At 44.2% G+C, this 14,565-nt stretch overlaps 3 protein-coding genes across 4 annotated transcripts in view; all 3 read right to left on the reverse strand.

Annotated features, from left to right (window-relative positions):
* The window catches only part of TBRG4 (transforming growth factor beta regulator 4), a 35,986-nt gene extending 30,736 nt beyond the window's left edge, over positions 1-5,250 (reverse strand). Inside the window, exon 1 of the mRNA XM_083704122.1 lies at positions 5,108-5,250. The gene's annotated coding sequence lies outside the window, so the exon portion shown is untranslated. The remainder of the gene's footprint in view (positions 1-5,107) is intronic.
* BCDIN3D (BCDIN3 domain containing RNA methyltransferase) overlaps positions 1-14,565 on the reverse strand; it is a 243,403-nt gene that overhangs the window by 1,025 nt on the left and 227,813 nt on the right. The gene's annotated exons all lie outside the window — the stretch shown is intronic.
* Positions 3,823-14,565, reverse strand: part of ZNF653 (zinc finger protein 653) — a 44,733-nt gene continuing 33,990 nt past the window's right edge. Inside the window, exon 3 of one of the 2 annotated variants that reach the window (XR_014556488.1) lies at positions 3,823-3,875. The gene's annotated coding sequence lies outside the window, so the exon portion shown is untranslated. Of the gene's footprint in view, positions 3,876-4,593; positions 4,617-14,565 lie in introns of those variants that run through there. The other variant, XR_014556489.1, reaches the window with a different exon arrangement.

Below are 14,565 nucleotides of genomic sequence, written 5' to 3' on the forward strand. Positions count from 1 at the left end.
TCCCGTTGCTCGGTCCCTGCTCCTGCCAACCAAGCAGTTTGAAAGCACATCAAAATGCAAGTAGATAAATAGGTACCGCTCCGGTGGGAAGGTAAACAGCATATCCGTGCGCTGCTCTGGTTTCGCCAGAAGCGGCTTAGTTACGCCAGCCATATGACCCGGAAAAACTGTCTGCGTACAAACGCCGGCTCCCTCGGCCAGTAAAACAACCCCCGAGTTGTCTGTGACTGGACTTAACTGTCAGGGGTCCTTTACCTTTACCTTTTTATGTCATGAAAATATACATCAAAGTGGTTTACGGCAATAAAAGCATAAAGGTAAAGGGATCCCTGACATTAGGTCCAGTCATGACCGTCTCTGGGGCTGCGGCACTTATCTCGCTTTACTGGCCAAGGGAGCCGGCGGACAGCTTCCGGGTCATGTGGCCAGCATGACTAAGCCACTTCTGGCAAACCAGAGCAGCGCACGGAAATGCCGTTTACCTTCCCGCCGGAGTGGTACCTATTTATCTACTTGCACTTTGACATGCTTTCAAACTGCTAGGTTGGCAGGAGCAGGGACCGAGCAACGGGACCTTACCCCATTGCAGGGATTCAAACCACCGACCTTCTGATCGGCAAGTACTAGGCTCTGTGGTTTAACCCACAGCGCCACCCGCGTCGCAATAATAGCATAGAAAACTGTTAAATGTAGACATCGATTCGCCACTGGCTTTGGTGGAAACCGAGTCAGGGTGCAATCCTGTACTTATTTGCCCAGAAGTAAGCCCCTCTGAACTCAGCGAGACTTTTTCCTGATTATGAATGTATAAGATTGTGTTGTCAAGATTCTCGAATGGTGGTAAAAATCAGCCATGGGACTTACTGAGGAAACATCGCTGTGTCAAAATACCTGTCCCCCGGGGCTCAAAGCATTAAGAGAAAATCAATGTGATTAACCCAACCAGCAGATTACAAATATGGATTTTGAATTAACAGAAGAGACCCTCAGCGAGTGCTAGCATAGGCAGATCAAATGGAACAATTATTTAATTGCATAAGAGCAGAGGTTTCCTGAGGGGTAAGGAGATCTTGGGCAGTGAGTCCATCAATACCGCATGCCTATACAGTGGTACCTCAGGTTACATACGCTTCAGGTTACATACGCTTCAGGTTACAGACTCCGCTAACCCAGAAATAGTACCTCAGGTTAAGAACTTTGCTTCAGGATGAGAACAGAAATTGTGCTCCGGCAGCGCGGAAGCAGCGGGAGGCCCCATAAGCTTAAGTGGTACCTCAGGTTAAGAACAGTTTCAGGTTAATAACAGACCTCCAGAACGAATTATGTACTTAACCCGAGGTACCACTGTACAGCACAAGAGTAGTTTTGTTTTTAACTTTAAGGAACTAGTATAAAAAAGGCTGGTGTACAGTCATATAACATGTAATGTCATTTGGCTTGTCAGACCCACTCAGGAAACTGAAGCTGCTAATGATGGCTAATATCCACGGTAGGGACTTGCCGGCCCACCAGGCCATTTTGGCAAAGCCTTGCCACCACATCATATGAGAACATAAATAAATGAAATAAATCGAAAGGACCATAAAATTTTCCAATATGCAGTAACAGCGGCAAGAATATTACTGGCTCAGAAATGCAAACAAGAACAATTACCAACGTTGGAGGAATGGAGAACGAAGCTGATGGATTATGCAGAGCTTGATAAACTGACTGGGAAGATTAGATATCAACGAGATCAAAAATTCATCGAGGACTGGGGGAAATTAACAGAATACTGGGAATGTATAAGTGATAACGAAATAACGTTAGTGGCATTTAGAGAAGCTCTGTAATAAAATAAGAAATATTGTAAAAAAGTAAAATAAAAGAGGGGGGTAGGTATAAAGGCAATATCAAAATTTGGAAATGTGTATTTAAAGAAATTAAATTTCGAATGATTGGCAGAGAAGCCGAAGGAAGTCAAAAATCGAAAAGTTTAACAGAAATTGTAATGTGGTACGACTGTATGGAAAAATTAATAAAATATAATTATTCAAGAACATAAAGCCCTGAACAACTTGGGACCAGTTTATCTACGAGATTGCCTTACCCCGCATGTGCCCACTTCGATTAGCGTAATGGACACTTCTACAAGTGCCCTGTAATACTCGTTCAGCATCTGCAAGAACTCAAATGGTTAATGTGGCAGCACCTGCACTTTGGAACTCTCTGCCTATTGACAGCATCTTGAAAAGCAGAGACATCACCTTGCCGACAAAGGTCTGTATAGTTCAAGCTATGGTTTTCCCAGTAGTGATGGAAGGAAGTAAGAGCTGGACCATGAAGAAGGCTGATCGCCGAAGAATGGATGCTTTTGAATTCTGGTGCTGGAGGAGACTCTTGAGAGTCCCATGGACTGCAAGAAGATCAAACCTCTCCATTCTGAAGGAAATCAGCCCTGAGTGCTCACTGGGAGGACAGATCCTGAAGCTGAGGCTCCAAGACTTTGGCCACCTCATGAGAAGAGAAGACTCCCTGGAAAAGACCCTGATGTTGGGAAAGATGGAGGGCACAAGGAGAAGGGGACGGCAGAGGACGAGATGGTGGGACAGTGTTCTTGAAGCTACCAGCATGAGTTTGACCAAACTGCGGGAGGCAGTGGAAGACAGGAGGGCCTGGCGTGCTCTGGTCCAGGGGGTCACGAAGAGGCGGACACGACTAAACGACTAAACAACAACAACAACAAAGCCGATTGACAACAGGCCAGACTTCACAGAACTCCTTTTCAACACCTGCTAAAAAACATTGCAGTTTAGACAAGCCCATGCAGGTGCTTAGAAAGTACAGGTACTTTTAATCTGTTTTCGTATTTTGTGTGTTTTAAAGCATGCCTGTGATTATTTCTCTCATTTTACTTGCTTTATCTTCTTGAAAACTGCTTTGAGGTTTTTTTAAAACAATCAAGCACTACATAACATTTTATTAAATAATAAATACATAAAAACGTGACTTCAGCTGTGGGGCAGGTGAAGACACAGCTGGGCTGAAAGCACTCCTGATCAACAGCACAGCACTTTGCAAGCCCTGACAAGCAGCTAGTTGTTGGTGCTGCCTTTGATTTCAAATTACATGGGCAAAAACTGGTCGCCTGGTATCGCTGCGATGTCAGGTGATTGACAGGTAAGTAGCCCCACACATCTGTCAAACTTGGCCTACCAGAGTGGGGGAGATCAGGACTCACTGGCCAATTTCAATTCCCCGTTCTGACTGATAAGATATGCTGCAGATGTAGAACTCCTGGGTTCAAAATTAACTTTTGCGGTAAACTCCCTCCCAGTTCCCCAGCCCTATTTGGTCCTGCTGTTTGCATGCAGGTCCCATATGAGCAGAAAAGCAACCTCCACCCCACACATCCCTATCCACAACACGTCAGACAGAGGGCCATCTCGGTGGTGGCGCCCGCCCTGTGGAATGCCCTCCCTTCAGATGTAAAGGAAATAAGCAGCTATCTTATCTTTAAAAGACATCTGAAGGCAGCCCTGTTTAGGGAAGTTTTTGATATTTAATGCTGTATTGTTTTTAACACTCGATTGGGAGCCGCCCAGAATGGCTGGGGAAAGTCAGCCAGACGGGTGGGGTATAAATATTGTTATTTTTATTATTTTCCTGCAAAAATCGCAACTACAGTGGTACCTCGGGTTAAGTACTTAATTCAATCTGGAGGTCCGTTCTTAACCTGAAACTGTTCTTAACCCAAAGCACCACTTTAGCTAATGGGGCCTCCTGCTGCCGCCGTGCCGCCGGAGCCCGATTTCTGTTCTCATCCTGAAGCAAAGTTCTTAACCCGGGGTAGTATTTCTGGGTTAGCGGAGTCTGTAACCTGAAGCGTATGTAACCTTGAAGTGTATGTAACCCAAGATACCACTGTATATTGCACAGGAATTTCACTGGGTCAAAGGTGGGGCACCCCCCCTCCAGACTTCATTCTCCAACTTTTGTGGGGTGACAGCAGTTGGGGCACATGAGAAAGGATATACACACAACTCCCTCCCCGACCCAGATAAAAGGCTTCCCTCCCAGCCTCTCGCAATGCACAACACACAACTCCTGCCACCAGCCAGCCTCGCAGGGTCGCTGGGAAGAAGCCACTTTGCGGAGTGGCTCCTTGCGGGACCTGACATCTTTCCGCAGGGCCTGCAAGACAGAGCTGTTGCGCCTGGCCTTTGGTTTGGACTCAGTCTGACCCTTAAGTTTCTGATCTATGGGCTACTATTAAAATGAGGCTGCATTTTAAGTTATATTTTAACCTGTATTTTAAATTGGTTTATTTATTTTATTTTTTATTGTAATTTTACTGGTGTTAGCCGGCCTGAGCCCAGCTCTGGCCAGGATGTAAATAAAAAATTATCATTATTATTATTATTACAGTGGTACCTCGGGTTAAGTACTTAATTTGTTCCGGAGGTCCGTTCTTAACCTGAAACTGTTCTTAACCTGAAGCACCACTTTAGCTAATGGGGCCTGCTGCTGCTGCCGCGCCGCCGGAGCACAATTTCTGTTCTCACCCTGAAGCAAAGTTCTTAACCTGAAGCACTATTTCTGGGTTAGCGGAATCTGTAACCTGAAGCGTATGTAACCTGAAGCGTCTGTAACCCGAGGTACCACTGTATTTTCATGTTGCTTTTTCTGTGCATGCTGCTGTCGCCAAAGATAATAAAGATATAATAAAGATCAGGGCGCTGCTGCCTTTTGCAGAAGGAAAGTTGGCACTAAAGCAATGCAAAGCGAGTATATCATTGTATGATCATTTGGTATTGTTACAATGAGGCTATTATTGGATTGACATTGAAAATCAATAAAAATTATTATATAGCTATATAAAGAGAGTATAGGGGCAGCGGGACGAGCTGAATCCCCTGGAGGGGAATGCGATGGCGACAAGGAGGCCCCGATCCCCGCAAGCCAGGAGGGAATAAAGGGGGGAGGGGCGACCCCCCCAAAAAAACCCGGCAGCCCCTCCCCCAACCCCCCCCAACACGTGACAGGCCTGTTTCCTGCCCTGCCCCCTCCTCTTCCTCCTCCTCCTCCGCTTCTCCATTATTCTATTTTAATCGTTCTCGGTCCTCACCTTCCGTGGCTTCAGCTCAGGATTTGGGCCGCCGCCGCCCGGCCTGACCTCAACCGGCTGCCCGCGCGTGCACTGAGGCGCCGCCAGAGCGCCGGGAGAGGGGAGCGTCGCGCGGCGATGGCGTCACTTCCGTCGCGCGCGACGGATCCGTTTGAAAGGGGCACCGTAGACTTTTGTACAGAGATGTTTTCCTGCTTGGGGGAGAATTAAAAAGTTTAATTATTCCGTGGGACTTGCTTCGGGGCGGGGTACAAAGTTAGGAAATAAATATGGATTCTGAGGATTGGGCTGCGGGGGGGGGGAATATTTTACACAATACGACGGTGTAATAGAGCTTTCATTTTCATTTTTAGGGAAGCTTTTAATGTTTGATGTATCACAGTGTTTTAATATTCTTTTGGAAGCCAACCAGAGTGGCTGGGGAAACCCAGCCAGATGGGTGGGGTACAAATAATAAATTATTATTATTATTATTATTATTATTATTATTATTATTATCCCTCTGTATATAGGTCTGTTGTTGTTTAGTCGTGTCCGACTCTTTGTGACCCCCTGGACCAGAGCACGCCAGGCACTCCTGTCTTCCACTGCCTCCCGCAGTTTGGTCAAACTCATGCTGGTAGCTTCGAGAACACTGTCCCACCATCTCGTCCTCTGTTGTCCCCTTCTCCTTGTGCCCTCCATCTTTCCCAGCATCAGGGTCTTTTCCAGGGAGTCTTCTCTTCTCATGAGGTGGCCAAAGTCAAAACAAAAAAAATTCCTTCCAGTAGCACCTTAAAGACCAACTAAGTCAGTTCCTGGTATGAGCTTTCGTGTGCATGCACACTTCTTCAGATACACACTAAGGTGCTACTGGAAGGAATTTTTTTTGTTTTGACTATGGCAGACCAACACGGCTACCTATCTGTAACTGGAGGTGGCCAAAGTCTTTGATTTCCTTCAGAATGGAGAGGTTTGATCTTCTTGCAGTCCATGGGACTCTCCAGAGTCTCCTCCAGCACCAGAATTCAAAAGCATCCGTTCTAGACCAGGGAGAAGAGTCGGTAGAAGAAGACTGGAAGAAATTTAAAGACTACCTACAGAAACACTGTAAAATTATGGAACGTTAGAAGGATGCTGGAATGAAGTTATGTGGTTTTAGCAGTAATGCGATAAAGGGTTAAGTAATAATGGATTGTCAACAGGTCAGAATGTAAAGTTATACTATATTAAGATAAATTAGTAAGATAAAAACAAGGATGGAAAGGATTTGCTGAAATAACCAATTGAACTAGAATACAAAAAAGGGAGGTGTGAGGAGGTCAAGGAAACAAGTAAATGAAAGACAAGATATGGAAAGATGGATTTGTTTTTAATTGTTTCTATTTTTTGTATTTTGTATTTTCTGTTTTTCTTTTTCTTTTCTTTTTGTAATTTTTTAAAACTTTAATAAATATTATTAAAAAAAAATCAAATGCATCAATTCTTTGGCAATCAGCCTTCTTTATGGTCCAGCTCTCACTTCCATCCATCACTACTGGGGAAATCATAGCTTTAACTATACAGACATTTTTTAAATTTTATATACATATATATTTCTACTGCGTCAGACCAACACGGCTACCTACTTGAAGCTTTCATCCCAGTCCTTTAAAAACCCCTTCCGTCATGAGAGCTCAGAATATGCCTATCCAGACCATGCGGTAGGCTTCTACTGAAAAAGTATCTCTATGGGCACCTCACTTCCCTTCTCTCATTCCTGTGGCCCAGACCTATTGGCTACTGAGAAAGGAAGACCGGAAGACCCGCCCGCGCCATCTTTACTCAGGGCATTAGGGAGCCTGTTTCCCTCGCCCTTCCATAACAGCCGACCAATGGTGGTTTGGAGGCGGGACCTTTGGTCAGTTTGTGTTACGGGATAGGGGGGAATAGGAAAGTAGGCGGGGTGGGGGTGCCTAAGCCACACCCCCAGAGGCGGGCCAGGGCTATAAATAGGAGTGTCAGGCGCTGTTTTCTCCATTTAATAAGGGATTGTGGGGCTGGTGGGTAGCTAGGGATATTTAAAAGGCAGTTGGCAGGTTGTGGGGTTTTTTTTTTTCATTATAATTTTCCTGGTAGTGAAGCTGTATGCTTATCCAAGGCTGTGGGGTGACCCAGTAGTGTGGTCACAACCTCTATTTCCAAGCAACAATATCAGTTATTTTATTTTATTCTATTTTATTTTTAAAAGCTGATTCCTGTTCTGAAGCTCACGCCTTTCCCTCTCAACAATTTGAGGCTTCCAACTCTTTTTTTAGGAAAAAAGAAATTTGGCAGTAGGCATAAGGAGGCAAATGAACTTGCTAGAGAAGAATTTTGGGTGCCTATATGCTTTATTTTAAATTTCAAGGTAAATTTTGGGCTCTTAAATTTGCAGAGGTGGAGCAATGTGCCTTTAGTTTAATAGAGAAGGGAGGCTAGGCCTGAGCATAAGAACCGAAATCTGTTTGAGTTTGTGGCTTGGGCGTGGCACAAACCAACATGGATTTGAAATGTAACTAGGGTTGCTACCTTCATTCTGGCAAAACACAGGGCCAGGGCTGCTGCTGGGCATTTTCTTTAAAATTTTCTTTAAATTTAGTGCTGAAAGCAATAACAATTGATTGCAGCCTAACAGGATGGCCTCTCTTGAAGAATAGGAAATCAAGACCACAGCTTTTTTATAAAATAATGAAATGGTTGATTGAAAATTTACAGATACATTGTAAACAGATAAGAACATTGGCAGGATTATTGTAATAACCTGCAGTTTTATAAGAGTGTATATATAAGTAGATGAATAAATGAGCAACTACAGGATATAGCGTTTGACATTGAAATACGGGGCAATCCTATATTATACAGGACAGCTGGCAACCTAAAAATCGAGGTTCTTAATGAGCTATTTCACATTCCCAGATACTCAAAACAACTTTAAAAATAACTCTTAGGTGGCTTAGGTTGTGGCAAATGTGCATATGTGTTTTTGTTTAAATTCACAAAACTTTGCAAAGAGATACCAGTTCAATTTTAAGCTGAGAAGTCAGTCTCCTTGTGAAAACACGGCATGTTGCACTGATAGAACAAACAGCTGTGCTGTGCTGCAACTACCTGCAATGTTTTTTATTGCTTTTTGCTCAAACCACTTGGTTTAAATTGGTTTTTTTATAGGAAGTGTATGCTGTTCAGTCACTTGGGGAAATGTTAGTCTTGAAATACTAGAAGCGTAGCTGTATTGTTCGTTAGAGCAAAAAAACACTGCTGGGGTTGGAACTTTTTAATAGGCAAGAGTCTGCTTCAAATGCCTCTGAATAATTTCCTTTATTTTTTGCTCTACACACAATTACCTTAAGCAACTTCAGGTCCATAAGAAACAAAACTTGTATGCTGCAAAGTCCCAAAGAGATTTCCAAACTTTAATCAGAAATGGTTTATACTAGATCTGTCTCGGAAACACTTGGCTTTCATTTTCTTAAATTGAGAGAGACTGGCTGACCACTTCTCCTATGTTAAAAGATTTGGGGTCTCCTTTCATTAAGGATGGTTCATATTGTAATTTTGAGGGGTAATGACTTAAAATGCAAGGCCCAAATTGGGACAAAGACTTGCTTAATACAGTTGAATCCATATATCAACAAATTTGGGTGTCGCCCCTTTGGATAGAAAACACTCAAAGGTGTGGTGGATAATTTTGGGTGTTTGTACTGCACCTGCAACTAGTTAAGCATGTGAGAATGCAGCTGGAAATACTATATATGACAACTGTACATAACCTGTAAGCTGTGGAACTGCATTGTACTGTCAGTAAAGGGACTGAGCCTACCCAAACAGTCTGTTTTTCTCTTTCATTGGCTCACTTCACTGGTGTGTTTGAATAGGCACTCTGCACATGCTCCAACAGCTGGAAGCTGAACCCCATAATTATTTATACCCCGCCCATATTGCTGGGTTTCCTCGGCCACTCTGGGCGGCTCCCAACAGAATATTAAAAGCACAATAAAACATTAAACTTCCCTAACTATGGCTCTCCTATCGTAATTGACATCTGCATATGTTGCAGTTGATCCTGCTCTCCCTGAGTCTTGCCAATCACACGCAGCAACTTATCTTTGTTTATAATGCCTTCGCTTACACCTTAACGTGCTAGCCCTACGAGGGCCTCTTTGGGGCTTATATGTTAGAGGGAGTTTTTATTTTGGTGGTGGCAGAAGACAGGACCACGAGACCGTTGTAAAACACTCAAAGTTTTTATTACAGCTAGACAAAAACAACCAAACACACAGCATGTGGACGTTCTCTGCAGGCAAATTCAAACTGCAACTTCTCCCCTTTTTGTACTCCTCACCAGCTGTACCTAATCAGCCTAGAAAACCACTCACAGAAACAGTTCTTAAAGTTGCAATCATCTTTCCTGTTTCTTTGCAAAATGACTCCTATCATTATATGCATGTTTCTTACTGTCATAAATAAAAACTTCCTTTTTCCCTTATGGGGTATTCAAGAACCCATATAAAGTGCTTATGTACATTCTCTATCAGTAGGAGAAAATAACAGGCCAACCAGAGAATATTGAGAAGCAAAGCAGCTAGGAAGCCTGATATTTATTAAAACTGTTGCAATAGGGTCCCCCACTCCCCCCCACACACAGGGAGGGAGGAACCCCAAACAATGGTGTGTAAGCTGTTATAAAGACTTTTGAAATTGCCTCCCCTGTAGCTTAAACCCACCCCCCCCACCCCCAAAATCATACATACATCACAGAAAGAGGTGGTCCCCAGCAGAAATACATCACGGGGGGGGGGGGACGGTCTATAGCAAAAAAATTCTCTGCCAGGAAACCTGTGCATGGCTTTACCTGGGCAGTCTGGCCATTCTTTTGTGATGGTAAATGGTTTAATTCCTGAATCTAGGTCACAGGCTCAGCCTATTCATACATAAATAGACCCTTAAGACAGGTAAGCAAAAGACAATGGAGAGGCTTTCCCATTTCCTTCCTCCTTTGCAGAGAAATTGTTGTTGTTTAATCATTTAGTCGTGTCCGACTCTTCGTGACCCCCTGGACCAGAGCACACCAGGCACTCCTGTCTTCCACTGCCTCCCGCAGTTTGGGCAAACTCATGCTGGTAGCTTTGAGAACACTGTCCCACCATCTCGTCCCCTTCTCCTTGTGCCCTCCATCTTTCCCAACATCAGGGTCTTTTCCAGAGAGTCTTCTCTTCTCCTGAGGTGGCCAAAGCCTTGGAGCCTCAGCTTCAGGATCTGTCCTTCCAGTGAGCACTCAGGGCTGATTTTCCATATATTCTCCTTCAATGCTGTACAGGCCGTAAATTTCAAATTTACATTCCATAGTTCATGCCACGCTTCTAGTTCAATGTTATGTCCAAAATCGATGGCCCACTTAATCATAGCTTCTTTTACCTCCTCATCTTTTGTATATACCAGTTCAATAATAAATCATACATTTTTGACAATAATTTGTTTTTACCTTCTATGTCTATATGAAATTTTGATTTCTTGTCCTCAAATCCCAACCTCTTTTTCTCTTCTTTTAATATCTCATTAACTTGTTGGTACTGTAGCCACCCTGTCAGTAAATTCTCTACTTCTTCATACCTCTTAAGCTTTATACCTTGGTCAGTCTTTCTAATAAACTCTTATGTGGCTCTCTTTCCTTCCATGTTAACTTTCTTAATGATTAATACTTCTGTTGGTAATATCCACCAAGGGGTTTTTCTAACAAATTTTTATTTCTTTCCCATACTTCATATATGGGTCCTCTGATTATATGATTTAAAAAACCCCTGTGGACTTTGGCTTTATCATACCACAAGTAAGAGTGCCACCCATACCTATTGTCGTATCCTTCTAGATCCAGGTCTGTGTTTTCTAATTTAATCCAGTCTCTTATCCAGATTAAGCATGCTGCTTCATAATAGATACTCATGTCTGGCTGGGCGAAGCCACCTCTTTGTTTTTTAACAACCAAGATCTTCATTTTTATTCTTGGCCTCTTTCCCTGCCAGACAAATCTTGCCAGTATTTTCTGCCACTCTAGTTTTAATCCCTTAAGGTGATGTCTCTGCTTTTTAAGATGCTGTCTAGGTTTGTCATTGCTTTTCTCCCAAGAAGCAGGCGTCTTTTAATTTCGTGACAAATTTCGTGCGGAGAAAGATTTGAGATCAATTTGGGATAGTCAAAATATCTTCAGGATTGCTCTCCTGTACTATTTCAGACACATGGCTTATCTACTTATGTGTTTGCCTTGTAAATTTATGAACGCATGATTTATGAGACGTTAGAATTTCTAGAACACTGGCTCACAACGCCAACAGCCTACGCCTAATACACTCTTGCATAAAGGTCAACAGACACTCAAGGAATAGTTTCGGAGAAAAAGGTTTTATTTCTACCATCCATGAACTGGTAGAAGGAGCAAGTGTGATAAGTCACAAAAAGCATGCACGAAATTCAGTCATGTGCACAAGCATATATACCCCTTTCCAGTTCCCTCCCCCTTTCTTCTCCTCCTTCCAGAGTCCTGCCCCATGAGTTCCTCTGAGCATGTACAGAAAGCTGTCTTGGGACTATTGTGGACTCTTGGCACCCTTCCCAGGAAAGGGGTTTCAGAGTGTTCAGATATGTTTCAATCTCTTGTTCTGGCATGGCTCCCGGACAGAAAGCAAGTTGCAATGTGGTTCTTTAGCAAGGACAGAAGGCATGAGAAACAATGGACTGTGTTCCCTACCTTTGTTGCAATCTTTTTAGTTACAGCAAGTGGAATGTTTCTGATGCTTAGCTCATGCCTTTTAGCTGCTGAGAAAAATGATTTTGAAAAGCTCTGAGAAGCTTTGAGCCTGCTTTGGTGGGGGGTGACTTTGGGCCTACCTGTCCTCACCTTCCTTCAAGCTGTATGTGTATAGCTGTTTGCGAGCACACATGCTAAACCCTGTCTGTGGTGCCTACCGCTTTACCCCAAATGATGAGACGAGACCAGAGTATGGGGTTCGAATTGGCCACAACTTTATTGAGCTTCAGAAGTTGGAAACTTGGCACAGGCCTTGGCAGGCAACCCTCTCAGCCCGCCTGGCTGAGGATATGCAGGCAGATGAGGTCCAGTGAGAGGGGACTGCAAAGCGCAAACTTACACAGCCTGCCCTTCAATCAACCTCGTCCCGGGAGTTTGACGTACATGCTGCTGTTCTAGGGCCAGGGACTCCGTTTTTGCCCTTTAAAGGGCCCTGCAAGTGCCGCCGCTTGGGGAGGGAGCATGGATGCATCCCCCCGACTTGATGTTAGACTAAAGGATACCTTGCCAAGGCCTGAAACGGCCAAAGTTATGACGAAATGCCACGGGGAAGGCGAAACCCGCCAATGCAGGGAAAATTCTTTCCCGGTTCTGAATACAGCAAGCATCTTACGACCGCAGCAGCGCCCGCTGCCTGGAACACAAAATATTAGCCTGTAAGGAAAGTCTAATTAACTTGAAGACTGCTGACCTAGGAAGAAATTATGTAGGCAAGAAATTATTAATTAGAGGGAGGGTGGGTGGGTGATCCTGGAAGGAAGAAGGGCAAAAGAGGCTCGGACAACAGGGTTAGCCTCTTTTCTTGGCCGGCCATCGATTGTCCTCCCTGGCCGAGGGTGGGTCAAAGGCCAGCTCAAGCAGGTGGGTGGCACCTGTCCTGGTGAGCCCAGCTCAGTGCTGCAAACCCAGCCCACCTGTGGGGAAGGAAGAGCGGAAATTGCAGGCACACACGCTAAACCCTGTCTGTGGTGGCCACCCCTTTACCCCAAATGATGAGGCAAGATACCAGAGTACAGTGGTGCCTCGCAAGACGAAATTAATCCGTTCCGTGAGGCTCTTCGTATAGCGGTTTTTTTGTCTTGCGAAGCAAGCCCATTGGCGGCTTAGCGGATTAGCGCTATTAGCGGTTTAGCGGCTTTTAGCGATCAGCTGATAAGCGGCTTAGGAAAAGGGGGGGAGGGAAAAAACCCCGCAGGAACTCGCAAGACATTTTCGTCTTGCGAAGCAAGCCCATAGGGAAATTCGTTTTGCGAAGCGCCTCCAAAACGGAAAACCCTTTTGTCTAGCGGGTTTTCCGTCTTGCGAGGCGTTCGTCTTGCGGGGCACCACTGTATGGTGTTCGAATTGGCCACAACTTTATTGAGCTTCAGACGTGGGAAACTTGGCACAGGCCTTGGCAGGCAACCCTCCCAGCCTGCCTGGCTAAGGATATGCAGGCACATGAGGTCCAGTGAGAGGGGACTGCAAAGCGCAAACTTACACAGCCTGCCCTTCAATCAACCTCGTCCTGGGAGTATGTCCTACATGCTGCTGTTCTGGGGCCAGGGACTCCGTTTTTGCCCTTTAAAGGGCCCTGCAAGCGCCACCGCATGGGAAGGGAGCATGAATGCATCCCCCCGACTTGATGATAGACTAAAGGATACCTTGCCAAGGCCTAAAACCGCTACCCGAGGCTCTAAGGGCCAAGTTCCACAACTGAGGACCAATCAAACCCTGTAGTCCATTGTTGTTTAGTCGTTTAGTCTACATTTTTTTTAATTGTTAAAATAATTCAGGATTAATACACATGTTGGAAATATACAAACATACATTTCATACAATCCTTACAAGTGTTCAAACATACCTACACTCAATCCCACAAATAATTCATTTCCCCATCACCATCCACCACCCCTCACCCCACCCTTGTGTTAGACTTCCAATCTACTCAATTGCAATTTCTTTCCACTTCTATTACTTTCTTTCACACACCTTTAACCTAATTTCATACTTCTTTTTCTATTACACATTGTTATCCATCTTATTTAGTATTTCAGTATTTGAAACGGAACTTGTTTAGTCTAATAGGAGTTCTGATTTTTCGATACGATTTTGCAAGTATCTTTAAAACACATTCCACTCCCTATCTTATCTTCTCTCTTCCAATTTCTCTCATTGTTTTTGATATATTGTAGTACTCCAATAATTTGGCAAGCCACTCTTATTTTTGTTGGTACAATATTACTTTTCCAATTTTTCGCAATCAATAGTCGTTTAGTCTAATTTAGTCTAATTTTTACAAGCATAGTTTTAAAATTAGAATACATTAACAAAGCAGGAACAGACAAGCCAGTTCAGCCCAGCGGTTCCATTGACCAAACCATTGCGTAGATCCCCAAATCGCTTCCAGCGGTTTGAGACCCATGGGTGCTACCTGGCTTAAAACAAACTAACGAAAAAGCAGGAACAAAGCTTCTTAGCTGCTAGTGAAAACTTGTCTACCAGGTGCGTAATTTTCAGATCTTTATTAGCAAGAGTGTGTCACTTCTTGGGGGGGGGGGGGATCGGCCTGAGAAACAGTTATAAAACGGGTGTTAACGGAAAAATCTAGGTGTGAGGCTGCTCAGTCACTCAGTTCGTCGGGCAGAGCCCACGGGTCCCTGCGGAATAGAGGAAG

Source organism: Podarcis gaigeae (genome assembly GCF_964106915.1).
Source record: "Podarcis gaigeae genome assembly, chromosome: 12".
In the NCBI taxonomy this organism is placed as follows: Eukaryota; Metazoa; Chordata; class Lepidosauria; order Squamata; family Lacertidae; genus Podarcis; species Podarcis gaigeae.